The following is a 14,689-nucleotide window of genomic DNA, read 5'->3' on the forward strand; positions in this document are numbered from 1 at the left end:
CCCAGGAAGAAAAAACAGAGGCAATGAGTGAATCTGCTTGGAGATAGGGCCAGGGACTTGTACATAAGGAAACAATGGGAGAAATCACCAGTTTCAGAAAATTGACAAGGACTGCTGATCAGACCAAGTCCCAACACATTCCTGAACTTCCAGAAGAACAAACACTTCACAGAGCCACGAATTCTCCAGAAGCCCATCTGGCCGCGACCGTCTCCGCCGCTCACAACGTCCCTCTGAGAGAGGTAAGGTGCTTTTCGCTCTGCTCTGGTGCCTGCCGAGAAGACGCAGCCAAAGCTTCGCACAGTTGGGCTGGAGGAATTCCTGGTATTGCCCAGGCGCCGTCTGTCAGACAAGTGTGAAAGCGTTGCAGGTTGGGCAGCAGTGGTGTGTGGTGTATTGTAACTGTAACATGGAGAAGCTTAAAGGGATTTGAGGTGGCAATACCCCCATACCACGTACTTCTCCTTTGGGGTGCTTATTAGCACATTGGAAACAGGGAAACTTTGGGCAAGATTTACGTAAAGTTGATTGATTATTGTAATACATGGTGGCCAGGATATGACCTGGACAGTGGGGAAAAGTGGCCGAGAAATGGATCTTTGCAGTACAACACCATTTTACAGTTGATGTTGTTCTGTAAGCCAGAGGGAAAGTGGGATGAAGTTCCGTACGTTGATTTGTTTTCCTATTTGCGAGACAAGCCAGAATGGCAGGCTGAGTGTGGATTGATGGCAGTTAAGGCACGTGTGAGTGATAAATGTGAGCTTTGTGTAAAAGGAAAAAGTTGTTTAGAGCACCTGGCATTAAAAGAAAGTTTGTGTCAGGGGAAAGAGATGGATGTTGATTTACAAGTGGTTTCAGCAGAACCAAAAGAACCCAATTTTGTTTTGTCTGCCTCCACTTCACCCAATCCTATTTCACCTAACCCTATCTCGCCTAATCCCACTTCACCTTGCCCTCTTTATCCTCCTCTACCGCCTTCACCTGATCCTTCTTCTCCAGGAGATGATCCAAATCTAACTGTGATACAAAGAAATGTGAAAAATGCTGGGGAGGAAGATAGCAGTAGCGGGGTGATGATAATAAATCAGCGACACCGGTATCCCATCGGACTCGGTCACAGCTTGCTCCGGTCCTGGGTAGAATGGGAAAAGATTTGGGCAGACAAAGGCGGACTGTGATTGCCCCCTTGAGACAAGGAGTAGGAGTAGAAGGGCCGGTGTTTGTGGAAGTTCCTTTTTCACCTGCAGACCTGATAATTTGGAAACAATCAGCTGGAACTTAGAGAGAAAATCCTGATAAAGTAGCAGGGGTGGTAAAAATGATTATGAAAACTCAGAATCCAGATTGGGATGATATACAAGTAATAGTGGAGAATTTAATGGACTCTACTGAGAAAGAGATGGTGCTTAGAGCAGCCAAGGAGAAGGTGAGAGACGATCTCAGAACTGGGGTGGTGATGGGGACTTTAGATGAGAACTTTCCAACCGAGGATCCCGGGTGGGATCCCAATGCCTTTGGGGACATGCGGAGGCTGAAGAGATATCAAGAGTGGCTCCAGACAGGGGTTTGGAATGCTGTACCTAAGGCTATGAATTGGTCTAAATTGTATGAGGTAAGACAGGAAAAGAAAGAATCCCCTGCTGCATTTTTGGAAAGGCTTAAGGAGGCAGCAAGAAAGTACACAGGTCTTCAACTAGAAACAGAACAAGCGAATGTTCAGCTTGTGTTCATTTTTCTTGGGCAGTTGCAGGATGATATTAGGAGAAAATTGCAGAAGTTAGAAGGATGAAGATTCAAGGAATTTGAATAAATTACTTGAAGTGGCTTGGAAAGTATACAATAACAGGGAAAAGGAAGCTAGTAAAAAGCAGCAGCAAAATCTTTTGGCAGTGATCCAAGGAAGAGAGAATCCAGGTTTCAGAGGATGCGGCAGAGGTGGTCGTGGACTGGGGAGGGGCGGACTTGGCAGAGGACGAGGGGGATGGGTTTTGCCAAGATTGGGGTTAAATCAATGTGATTATTGTAGACAAGAGGGGCACTGGAAAAATGAATGCCCAAATCGGTTTAACCAGGGCAATCAGTTCAATCAGAATCAAGATGCTTCCAAATTAATGGTGCTGGGGGAGTACAGCAGCTGACTAGAATCAGAACAAAAACCAATACAAGAACCTTTAGTAACTATACAATTGGGAGATAAAGAAGTAAAATTTCTGGTGGATACGGGGGCTACATATTCTGTGCTAAATGATCTAAAAGGGCAAACTGGAGACAAAACAGCAACAATAGTTGGAGCCACAGGGAAGGAGGAGAATCGACCATTCCTGCAACCCCTGGATTTGTGCTTTGGAAACAAAGTGTTAACACATGAATTTTTAGATATGCCTGAGTGTCCAATTCCACTTTGAGGACGAGATTTATTAGCAAAACTTGATGCAGTGATAACTTTTGAAAATGGGGAGCTTTTCATGAAAATACCTGAATCAAAGACAGGACAAATCTTAATGATAAAAGAAAATCCAGTCCCTACTATCCCTCGGGAAATAGAGGATGCAGTAATTCCCTCTGTATGGGAAACAGACATGCCAGGAAAATCTAAGTTGGCACAACCAGTACATGGAGAATGAAAAGAAGGAGCAAAAGCTGTACAGGTTAAATAATATCCCAAAAAGCCAGAAGCACAGCAAGGAATAGTAAAGATTATTGAAAAATTTTTGAAGTACCAAATTTTAGAAGAATGTGAATCAGAATTGAATACACCAATATTTCCAGTGAAGAAACCAAATGGTGAGTACAGACTAGTACAGGATTTGAGAGAAATAAATGAAATAACTAAAGATATTTACCCAGTGGTAGCTAATCCTTACACATTGTTGACATCTGTAAAAGAGAAATAGAAATGGTTTACTGTAAGTGATTTAAAAGATGCCTTTTTCTGCATACCCCTTGAAAAAGAAAGTAGGAAACTGTTTGCCTTTGAATGGGAAAATCCTGACAATGGAAGGAAAACCCAGCTCACCTGAACACGACTCCCACAAGGATACAAGAACAGTCCAACCCTATTTGGAAGCCAGCTGGTGAAGGAGCTGGAGATCTGGACTGAGAATGGGCAAGTACCAAGTGAACAATACCTGCTGTTACAGTATGCTGATGAAATACTGACAGCTACAGAAGAGAAAACAACCTGCATAAAGGTAACAATTGAAATTTTAAATCAACTAGGAATGGGAGGATATAAGGTGTCTAAGGAAAAGGCACAAATTGCCCAGTAGACTGTGATTTAGCTGGGATGTGAAATCTCACAAGGGCAATCTAAGCTGGGTACTAATCGTATTCAAGCTATTTGTGCCATTCCAGAATCCCAGAACCTGCATGAGCTGTGAGTTTTCCTTGGGATGACAGAGTGGTACCACCTGTGGATCATGGACTATGGACTAATTGCAGAGCCCCTGTATGAAGCCCAGAAGATGCAGCCATTTACCTGGGGCAAACCACAGAAGGAGGCCTGTTGCAGCGGCCTCAGGGAGACAAAGAGTTACATTGTCCCACCCCAAACCCCTTGTGAAGGGCGGCCCAGGAGTTCTGATTGGGTTTGAGTCCCTGGGGGGTTCTCCCTTGCTGTGTTTCTAATGGTCCCTGACCCTGAACTCCACCCTCAAAGGTGTAAACCCTCGGTTCTGTCCCTCAAAAACCCCTGCTGTGCCTCTGTTCAGGGCTCTCTGTTCTGGACCTGAGTTTGTTCTCATGCTGAATAAATGGTTTCATGAACGGGAGCCCGTCTCGTTGGTGTTTCATGCTGGTCCCCAGAACCCTGCTGCTTCTCTGGACGAGATCCTGAGGTTGCAGACTGCAACAAATGGTGAGAGAATGCGGGCATCCAGTGAAGCACCAGGAGAACAGCAGGACCCGGCTCCATGGACACCTCGTAAGTCTCCGGCTGATGGCTTGAGAGCCGGCGAGACCCCCGCCTTGGAACGGAGGACTCGAGATTACCTGGCAGGGAGACTGGGTTGGGAGTGCCTCGGGCATGGGGGAAGAAAAGGGATTACGGAGGTGTGGGAGCCGAGACCAGACGCTGGGACAAGCACCTAACATCACCCAACGAGACGTATTATGGACGATATCAACATTATGGACGATTATGGACGATATCAACATTATGGACGATTAACATTATGGACGATTAACATTATGGACGATTATGGACGGTATGGCTCTTCCAGTGGACTGTTTTTCTGTGGAGTTCCTTTTTTGGTGTATACCTTCCTGTACCTTCCCCTTTCCTCTGTTCCTAAGGGCAGGACAAAGGGTGAAAAAAGCTAAGATGGCTCGGGGTTGCTGCCGACTCCCCGTCACCCCGGTGTCTCTGCCATCCCATCCCGTTTTCCTGAAGGCAGGAAAGGGACGGAGAACATCCAGAGTGATGCGGGTCTGCTGCCGTCTGCCCGCCGTTCCGTGTCCTCCTTCACCCCCTGTCTCTCCATATTCCCCGTTCCCTGTCCGGGAAAGTCCGTCCCGGACCCCCCACATCCCAAGATGGCGCCGGCCACGCGGTCTGGGATCCCTTGTTTCCCGCCTTGCTCCTTCTTTTCCGGTCCCAAACCTTCCCGAACCTCCCAGTAACTCCTGCTTGGCCCCATCCCTTTGTTCGGTGCTCCACCCCTGGGGGCTGTGCCTTCTCCATCGTGGGCAACACCTCCTCTGGGGAAATCGAAACTGTAACCGAGCTCCGAAAGCCAGTGTTTCACCGAGATCATCTAAAGAGGCGACGCCCACATGGGAGCCGGAGCCGAAGCTGGAGATCGAAGAATTCTGCCCCTCGTAAGAGGAGATCTAAGAGCTGCACCCTTCCTAACAGAGAATCCTAAAGTGGAAGAGACTGAACAAAAAAAAAAAATTATGTTTGCATTAAGTACCATCACCGTTTAATTTGCCTGGCGTAGTCCGAGATTTAAGTGTTTGTTTTCAATTTTGTTTTTTCTGTTTGCTTAATGTGTTTTGTTATTGAGCTATTGGTGTCCCACAAAGCAAAGTGGGTGCTCTGTGGAAGAGGTGAGATTTTAAGGTGTATGTTTGGAAACATTTTAAGCTCCTAATTAAAATTTGGAAAAAAAAAAAAAAAAAAAAAAAAAAAAAAAAAAAAAGGAGCAGATGTTGCAGCGGCCTCAGGGAGACAAAGAGTTACATTGTCCCACCCCAAACCCCTTGTGAAGGGCGGCCCAGGAGTTCTGATTGGGTTTGAGTCCCTGGGGGTTCTCCCTTGGTGTGTTTCTAGTGGTCCCTGACCCTGAACTCCACCCTCAAAGGTGTAAACCCTCGATTCTGTCCCTCAAAAACCCCTGCTGTGCCTCTGTTCGGGGCTCTCTGTTCTGGACCTGAGTTTGTTCTCATGCTGAATAAATGGATTCATGAACGGGAGCCCGTCTCGTTGGTGTTTCATGCTGGTCCCCAGAACCCTGCTGCTTCCCTGGACAAGATCCTGAGGTTGCAGGCTGCAACATATTTCAACATCCATCCCAAGGGACTTTCTGGTGGGATGTCTAACAATTCCTTCGCTTTTTTGGAAGGACTCTTTTCCTCGCCTTTCTTTTGTAGTTTACTTTTTCTCTGCCCCATATTTTAAACAAAAAATCTTACCTGTCCTGCGTTGTGTTCGTTCCGCTTTTTCCAGGAAAATCAAAGTCTGCTAATACTCACCTCTCGGTTAGCTGCACCGGGGTCCTCTGTCTCGATTTTCCTCTGGACCTTCTCCTAGGTCCGATGGCTGAAAGGGTTTACTAATTCCCAAGCTCAACTGGACGTCCTCTTCCCCTTTCAGCCCCTTGTGATCGGTCCCCCAGGACTCCCTTTAGTCCCAGGCTTTACAAACGTGAAGAGAGAGTCTTTCTCACACCGAATCGCTTCCTCTGTGGCCGGCCAATTCCCTCGCAGGAGGATGGAAACGCGGCTTTGGAGTCCGCTCTCGCTCCGTGATTAGATCACGTCTCACACACGCTTGCCCAATCACCTGCTCAACCTCACAATACTTACAGCAATTTTCTTGCGAGGATGTCTTCGTGCACGGTCGACTTTTTATGAGCTACCAAGCCGTGGCTTTTCTTGAAGGCTCTGTGCCTTCCCGAGCTCCTCTGGATCCGTTTTCTCTTTTATTGTGGTTTTTACCCCAGCCTAAATTTGGTTCGGATGTCGGAGCGAACTGCGGAGGCTCTCGGCTCCCCGGGCCGCCGAAATCAGCGGGGGTACCCGACCTGGATAGCGAGGTTCTCCCACAGTTTTCTGATCCGAGTCACGGCACCAATCTGTTATAAATGCAAAGGCAAATTTGGGATAAAATCAAAAAGAGAAATTTATTAATAAACAACAAAGAATAACAATGAGAGAAAAAAACCACAATAAAAATGGTCAGCGCAGCGCTGGGTGGACAGGGTCTACACCGGAGGTGCAGGGTTCCCAAATCCACGTCTGAGCGCTCTCAGGCTTGGGGTTTTATAGGGATTTTAAGTCCTCAGGCTAGAATTCCAAGCAGGCTCCATTCACCAAGTGTCCTTGATTGTCAGGTGAATGGATTTCCTGGCATGGAAAAATAGACCTAACCAGTGTCCGGACAGAGTCTCCTCATATGTAAAGTGACTCTGTATGTATTTTAATTTGAGTTATCAAGGCTGCAGTGATGTGATCCGGAATTGGTGCCGATGGAAATCTCGGCAGAGTCTTCCCTTTTGTTTCCTGTGATTGCATCTCCAACACTGGTCTGACAGGGGAAACTCTCAGGACTAGCGATGGATACTTTTTCTGAGGCCCGTCTTTGTTGACCTTGATTGTTTCCCAACAGCGATCTGCAGAGGCGTTGGTCAGGTCCGGGGTGGGTTTCTCCTCCGAGCTAGTCTTTTTGTTTCCTTGATGGCTCTTGTCCTGCCTTATTCTTCGAGCTAATGTTCGTTATCTGGGTGTTGGCTGCAATCCTTTGCTTTTGGAGAACAAAACTCCCGGCCAGGTTTGGAAAAAGGTTTTATGTATACATCTTTGGATTTTTATTATTTCAACATATATACATCTTATTTATAACTTTACGAATTTTTATTTACACATAATTTATTACACCTTGCTTTCATCCAGGTGCCCACAAGGACACAGGAAGATGTGGAGCCTCCCAGCCAGGTGTCTTCCCAACACGGATCACCAGGACCACGGATCACCAGGGCTCTGCCCAATGGGGGTCACTGGGGATCATCCAACGCCAATCCTCCCATGGGGGATGGAGCTGGAGCAGCGCACGAAGCTCTTCCCGCACTCGGGGCACTCGCAGGGCTTCCCTTACTGGTGCCTCCGTTGGTGTCGGGTCAAGTGAGAGCTGTCTGAGAAGCTCTTCCCACACTGGGGACACTCGTAGGGCCTCTCCCCACTGTGAATGCGCCGGTGCACGGTGAGGTTGGAGTTTTGCTTGAATCCCTTCCCGCAGTCAGGGCAGCGGAAGGGCTTCTCCTCTGTGTGAATCCGCTCGTGTACGAGGACATCGGAGCTGCGCTGAAACCTCTTCCCACACTGGGGACACTCGTAGGGCCTCTCCCCAGTGTGGATGCGCTGGTGTGCCCTCAGGGTAGAGCTCCACCCAAAGCTCTTCCCACATTTCAAGCAGGTGTAGGGCCGTTCCCCTGTGTGGATCACCTGGTGTTTCATCAGGCCAGAGACATCTCTGAAGCTCTTCCCACATTTTCCACACTCATAGGGTCGTTTCCCAGTGTGGATCACCTGGTGATTCCTCAGGCTGGAGCTCCGGCTGAAGCTCCTCCCACATTCCCCACACTCGTAGGGCTTTTCCCCAGTGTGGATCCTTCGGTGCAGGAGCATGGTAGAGCTCTTTCTGAAGCCCTTCCCACATTCCAAGCACTTGTGGGGCTTCTCCCCCAGCTCTGAGCTCTGGCTGGATCTCTGGCCGTGTTCCTGGCACTGGGGGGATCTTTCCTCCTCGCAGCTCCCTGGGCTGGGTTTGCAGCCCCTCCTTGTGCGGCATCTCCAGGGCTTTTCTACCTCCTCCTCCTCCATCTGGACACAGTTTGGAAAGGAAAATTCCTGGTTAGGAGGAAAAAAAGAGAGGGGAGCGCCTTGGGCTGAGGGTTCCTCCTTGCCCAAGTTCATCTCAGAAATTCATTGGGCATCTTGTGTCTGTAACAAAGCAAAGGACCAAGATTCAGCCCAAACATCAAAACAATGATGAAAAACTACCCAAACACCAAATTCAGGCAAAACCCCCTCCAGAATAGAAAGATTCAGCCCCTGCAAAAAAAACAAAGCACCAACATTTAGCCCAATAAAGTTCAGAAACACCAAGATTCAGCCTCATCAAAATCGTGGAGCCCCCTCCCCAGTCCCCTGCAGGGCAACACTCCTGGGACTGCACATACAGGGAGGGTGGAACCTTCTCCTGCTTCCTCTTCCTGCTCCTCCTCCTCCTCCTGTGGCCCTACCGTTCCTCACACTCCTCTTCCTCCTACTATTTCTCTTGTTTCACAATCCAACCTTCTCCTCCCACGTGCAGCCTTTGACCATTTTGTTCTTCAACTCTGCTTCTCCTTCCCTTCTCCTCCTGCCCCCAGGCCCAGCACCCACTGCTGGCTCCCTCTTCCCCCCCAGTCCCACAGCATCTGTCATGGGGTTACTTTACCTTTAAGAAAGTTAAAGTTGCTGCGGACTGCCGGGAGTCTTTTCTCATGACCAATTATCGGTCATTGCTGAGAATTGACAGCAGTTTTAGCCATTGAAAAGTAGAATCAACTTGTGAACCCCACCTTAAAGTGTACAACCAGAACTCTGTGGTTCTCTTTGTTTTTCTGGCTGTGAAAGGTGGCAGAGCTTCGGCCTCTCGCTCTCTGCCCGGCCACGTGGCCGGGCGGGGGCCGGGCTGGGCCTGCCGTTCTCCCGGCCGGGAGATGGGGCCTGCGGGAGCTTGCTCCGAGCCAAGCCGGGCCAGGCCGGTTCCTGGCTTGGCTGCAGGTTTTGCCGTGATGGAATTTACCAGAAAACTGCCAAGTGAAGAAAGAGAGGAGCTCTGGGCCTGCAGCAAGCAGAGACACTGACCACACTCTCTACAGCAGCTATGAGGAACTTTCTATCGCAGACGGCTCCAGCTCCTGTTCAGCAGAGATCACCGAACCATCTACAGAAGCTTGGGCAAGATTTTAACTCTTTCTTATCCAGATGAGACTTGCGGATTGGTCTTTTTGTCCAGAGAGAGAAAGGGAGAGTGATTAACGTGAAGAGAGACTTTATAAACTATTAGTGGCAAGAAGGAAAAGGGGCATCAGGAAAGGTGGAGAATTAAGAAGATGCTTTGATTGAGCTGAGGTGTCTTTCTGTTGGAACTATGGGGATGGACAGTGGGGTCCTGAGGGGAACTCCTTTAATTCATGATGGAGTATGGGGAGGAGTGGAGTGTTCAAAGTGTAAATTTGGGTAAAGAGTGGAGTAATTGTGGTATAGTGAAGTGCTGAGAGATTTGAGGCCTTGCGAGGCAATGAGAAAACTGTTTTCTGGTGAGGCTCACAGAAACAGATGAAGAATACTTTTTGCCTTTGACTAACTTATCCTTAAAAATACTATCCCTAAACATCATGACCCATAACACATTTCAGAGTGATGTGGAATGGGAGGAGTGGGCTTTGATAACAGCAGCTCTGGGCAGCTGATATCAAGGAAACAGAAAACTATAACAAAAATAGCTTTCTTGTGAGAAACTCCATAAATTAACAGAAAGGAACTTCTGTTTCTTTACAGAAACTGATGGAAAGACTGTAGAAAGAATTGAGATTGTTTAAACCATCAAAATTATAAAGTTTTTGTCTCTGTTGTCATGTGAACAAAAGAATGGTGGGCAGTGAGAAATGAAAAGGGTTTTCTAAAAGTTTATTCTGGTGTTCTTATTTTTGTAGTTTGTCAATAAACTTTCTTTATTCCTTTTAAATTTTATGCCTAGTTTGCTCTTGTTTTAATCCATATCTCACAGCAAGAAATAAATAATTCTTTTTTCCCCTTTTTGTTAATTACTGGTTCAAAACCACGACAGCATCCCACCGCAGGGGCACGGATGGAGCTGGGCCAGCTCGGCCTGGGGCAGCGCTGGGCTCTCGGCCGCTTCCGCCCGCACTCGCTCCCCACTGCAGCCGCTCCCGCCACCACAGCGCGGGGGGGCCCGGCCTTGGCGCTCCCCCCCTCCCACCTCCCCAAATTCCCCTCAAGGGGGGCGCCAAGGCCCGGGGGGGAGGGGCGCAGCTGGGCTCCAGCTGGGGAACGCTGGCAGCTGCGGCTCTGCCTGGACACTGATGAGTCATCAGCGCCGCGCGCTCTGATTGCCTCAGCCCTGCCTGAGCCCTGCGCCTGCACCAAGGGGGGACACCCTGCTCCAGGGGGGATGGCCCCAAAACGGGGGAACCCCAGCAAAGGAACAACAACAAAGGCTCTTTACAAACTGATCCCGTCAACCTCACTGGACATGGGGCCAGGGACGTGGACATAAGGAAGTGACAGGAGGAGCCATCAGCTGCACAAAATGTTATTAATTGATGACACAGACTGCTGCTCAGCCAAGGTCCTGCTAAATTCATCAACTTCCAGAAGAACAACAAAGACTTAACACAGCCATCAATATTGTTACCTATACAAAAGTGGGGTGCATATTAAAGGGGGTATGTAGGAGGTGCATTGGGAAGTCTGTACCTCTCCAGTACTTCAGCCAATGGGGAAAGGGAGAGGGAGATGTGACCAAGAAAATTAGGATGAAAAGGAGGCTGTGTCCTCCAACAACTGGAGAAATCTCATTAGAAATGTCCCATGGCCTCAACCCTTTTTTATGAATGAAATTACTTTTACAGGACTCCTCTGTCTTCCTTGTGGACAGAAACCTCTGGGGATGTCAATTTTTCCACACACCTTGGGGCTCCTCCGCAATTCCTTCCACCGTCCGGGCCGGCGGGCACTGAGTGCAGCTGAAGGTGCCTCACCCAGTTTGGGGGATCGGCTCCCTCGGCTGGCAGCGGCACCGGGGATTGATTGGGTACCCGAGAGTGAGCAGGAGACAGACGAGGGACGGATCAGGGGGGCTCTCAAGAGTCGGCAGGGAGAGAGCACTGAAAATCTCAGCAGTGACTACAGTGGGATCTTCGGGAAGTAAACATGGCAGGGCACCCAGGGAGAGGACAAAAGGGAAAGCCACAATGGGGTCCCAGCAAAAGGAATGAGGATCCCAAAATATCTCTCAAGGGTCCCTTGGGAGCATGTGGAGGTCGTTTGCACATTCTCCCAGAGGGAATTAAGGACATGGACACCCAGGGGGGCAATAAGGGAAGTCCAGAAGGGATTTGGACAACAGGAGATGGATGGTGTTGGTGTGCTGGGAAGGGATTGGCTGAGGGAGAGTGTGCAGCAATGTGCTTAAAGCAAGAAGCAGCAGGAGGAATCTATGGGGTAAGAAAAAAGATGATGGAAAAGAAGAGGAAGAGAAAACCACTGAGGATTGGGATGTTTTTCAGTAGGCTCTTATCATCAGATGTTTTGTATCCCAGTTTTCCAGGACAGGAAAAGAAGGAGGTCAGGATTTCAGGGGGTTTCCCTGAGCTGGGAGCGGCAGGAGCGGGCGCAGAGCTGCGGCACCGGGAGCACGGGCTGGGGGCCTGTGGGGAGCTGTGGGGCCGGGCCGGGGCTGTGGGGCAGCCGGGGCTCAGCGCCGGGCGCTGCCTGACCCCAGCACCCCCCGGGCAGGGCCGGCAGTGGCCCCCGGCCCCCAGGAGGCTGCGGGACGCCCCGGCCGCTGCCCGGCCCCGTGGAGCTGCCGGCCCTGCCCGCCGGGGGGGCCGCCTTTGGACACTGCGGCAGGACAGGGACCGGCTCTGGGATACGGGCTGGGGAGGGGAGCCTCAGCACAGCCAGCACCAGGAAGGAACAGCTCAGAAATGGGGATTACACCTGCAAGGATCCACATGATCTTTTAAGCATTTTCTGGTGGGTCCCCGGAGAAAGGAAGGATTTTGCAGAAAGCTCAGCAGCTGCCACACGATGAGCACCCACACGCACTGAGGGGGGCTGCAGCAGGGCCACAAGAAGCCCCTGCAGCACTTGCTCCCAAAGGCTCAGCAGCTGAATGCAGCAAGGGATGAGCAAAAGGCCAAGCTGAAGGCAAAGGCCATGGCACAGTTCCTACAGCCCCTGAGGGATCAAGCCCAGGGCCCAAGGGGGCCCCAGCACCCAGGGGACACCCTCGGCCACAAGCACCTGGCACAGGCATTGCCCTCCTGGCCAGGGGACAGCCCACCCAAACAGCCCCTGGCAAGGAATCAGCCTTCCAGCTGCAGGGCACAAGGACACTGCAAGCACAGACAGGAGCACCCTCAGCACCAGCAAGTCCAGCCCTTGATGGACACGGATTCTTAGCGCTGGCACAGCTCCCATTCCACCAGGGACCCACCACAATGGAGCCCTTGGGAACATCCAGGGTGGCTCTGGATCCAGAGGAGACCTTTCCTGATGGACACAGGGGCCTCTCCATCCACTCTGAAACTTACACCTAAAGGTGTTAGGGAATATTTAAATAATTAAGGGACTAAATGGGAAAGATGAGTGGAAGTGTTTTATTCAGCCACTATTAACCAATGTGGGGGATGGGTGTGAAATGCAGGAATTTTTATTTGCTCACAATTGTGATTGTAATTTACTGGGAAGGGATTTGATGGCTACACTGGGAATGCAAATTAATGTTGCAAAAGGTGATACAGAGGCTGGTTCTGTTGTACCTCTGTGTCAAATGTCTGGCAGAGCCACGGCTGAAGTGAACCCACAAGTGTGGGCAGCCCCAGGGAAATTGGCAAAATTAGATATGGAGCCTCTCCAAATTTCCCTGAAGCAACCAGGACAAGAGGTGTCAAAAAGCAATCCCCTGTTCCAAGGGAGGGAAGGAAGGGCTCACAGCCTGTCTGGGAGTCCTGCTCAAGGCACGGCTTGGGGAGCCAGGGATGGCTCCCTAGAATGCTCCTATCCTGCCAAACAAGAAATCCAATGGAATCCACAGAATGCTGCAGGACCCAAGAAGAAGAAATGAGATGATGAAACCGAGGCACCCCACACTCTCAGATCCTTACACCATCCTCAACCAGGTGCCCTCCTCACACTGCTGCCATTCACAACTTGATGCAAATGATGCTTTCTGGGGATCTGCCCACTCCCAGAGGATGCAAACACAATTCTGCCTTGGGCTGGCAACAAGAGGTAGAAGGGAAAATGCTCAAGACATGGACGGTCCTTCTGCAGGGATGCACGGAAGCACCGGCCTGATTGGGGCAAGCCTTGCAGGAAATATCAAAGGAATTGACCTCACACCCAGGGACTGGCTTAATGCAGGTTGTGGATGACTTGATCCAGTCAGGAGGACAAGGAGAAGAGGTAGAGGAAGCCTCTGTGAAATGGCTTCATTTTCAGGCAAAAAAGCAGCTTTGAGTATCTGAAAAAAAAGGAAGAGCAAATGGTAGAGAAAATGGTTAAATATTTGAGACCTATTTTGACTGAAGTTTTGTCTTGTATTGACCGTGACAGGGTTCAAGGAATCTCAGAAATAATGTTTCCCTGGACTAAAATGGAGCTGGTAAACTTCTTACAATTAACAGGGAATTGCAGGAGCTTGATTGAGGATTCTGTCTTCCAGACAGAACCTTGAGTGAATTTTTTACTCCCAGGTAGTCTCAATGTTATGGAGTGCACATAAGAAAGAGAACAAAACGCAACAAAATGAAAAAATAAAATGATTGATGCCCCAGCCATGGCTCTTCCAGACTCAGAAATCTGAATTGGAAGGGAATATTAAACAGGCCACCACTGAGCCTGCACTGAAGGCAACGCAGCAGCAGCCAGGGCTCCCCAGCGGGGGAAGCCCCTGGGCCTGCCCACAGATCCTCTGCTCAAATCCTCGGCCTGGCCACCCTCCTTTGCCATCTCCAGCCACTGCGGGACAATCCTTGCTCTCACTCTTGCAGCTTCAGCCCTTTCTGTGCCTGCCCTCGCCACAGCTGCTGGGGAAGGCACCGGGACAATTCCACTCTGCCTCTCAATTCCACTCACACTCTGCCCTGCCTGGGATTAGCTGTAGCCAAAATAGACCAACTTTAAAATAGCTTAAAATCTTATTTCTCTGGTCACACTAGGTTTGCCTTTGCCTTGGGGAAAGGAATTTTAAATGTTTATTTTAAGGGATGTTCCACCACTCAGCAGAGATGTGTTTAACATCTCAATAGACTGGGAATAGCCCAAAAGATTCCCACCAAGATAACGACCATCAACAAAACATCAACACCCAGCAGCAAACATCAACCAACATCTCCCCCAGACACTGCCCCAGGCACAGCTGGAGACACCTGGTCTGGAAAAGGCTGAGCAGGAAATCCAGGAGTGCCCACCTAATTCACATCACAGGCACAGAAATCCGGCTGCAACAGGAAACCAAATCCTAACAACTCCACACCTTCAAACCAATGAACATTAAACCAAGGGATTTCTATGGGTTCAGACTGTATATAGTTTAGGAAACATCTATTAAATTCACATGTCTTGGAATGATTTTCTCTGCACACCCAGCCAAGGTGAGGAATTAATGATTTCTGTTGCACATTCTGGCCAGACTCAAGTCATGCCTTGATTTTATATTGTTGGAGAG

General features: G+C 49.5%; 2 protein-coding genes and 1 pseudogene across 2 annotated transcripts in view; 2 read left to right on the plus strand and 1 right to left on the minus strand.

The window, feature by feature from the left end:
* Positions 1-14,689, plus strand: part of LOC131588549 (zinc finger protein 239-like) — a 135,224-nt gene that overhangs the window by 104,813 nt on the left and 15,722 nt on the right. The gene's annotated exons all lie outside the window — the stretch shown is intronic.
* LOC131588627 (zinc finger protein 239-like) overlaps positions 1-14,689 on the plus strand; it is a 369,862-nt gene that overhangs the window by 57,343 nt on the left and 297,830 nt on the right. The window lies entirely within an intron of this gene.
* The window catches only part of LOC131588524 (zinc finger protein 345-like), a 93,135-nt pseudogene continuing 85,558 nt past the window's right edge, over positions 7,113-14,689 (minus strand).

Source organism: Poecile atricapillus, chromosome 26 (genome assembly GCF_030490865.1).
Source record: "Poecile atricapillus isolate bPoeAtr1 chromosome 26, bPoeAtr1.hap1, whole genome shotgun sequence".
Lineage (NCBI taxonomy): Eukaryota > Metazoa > Chordata > Aves > Passeriformes > Paridae > Poecile > Poecile atricapillus.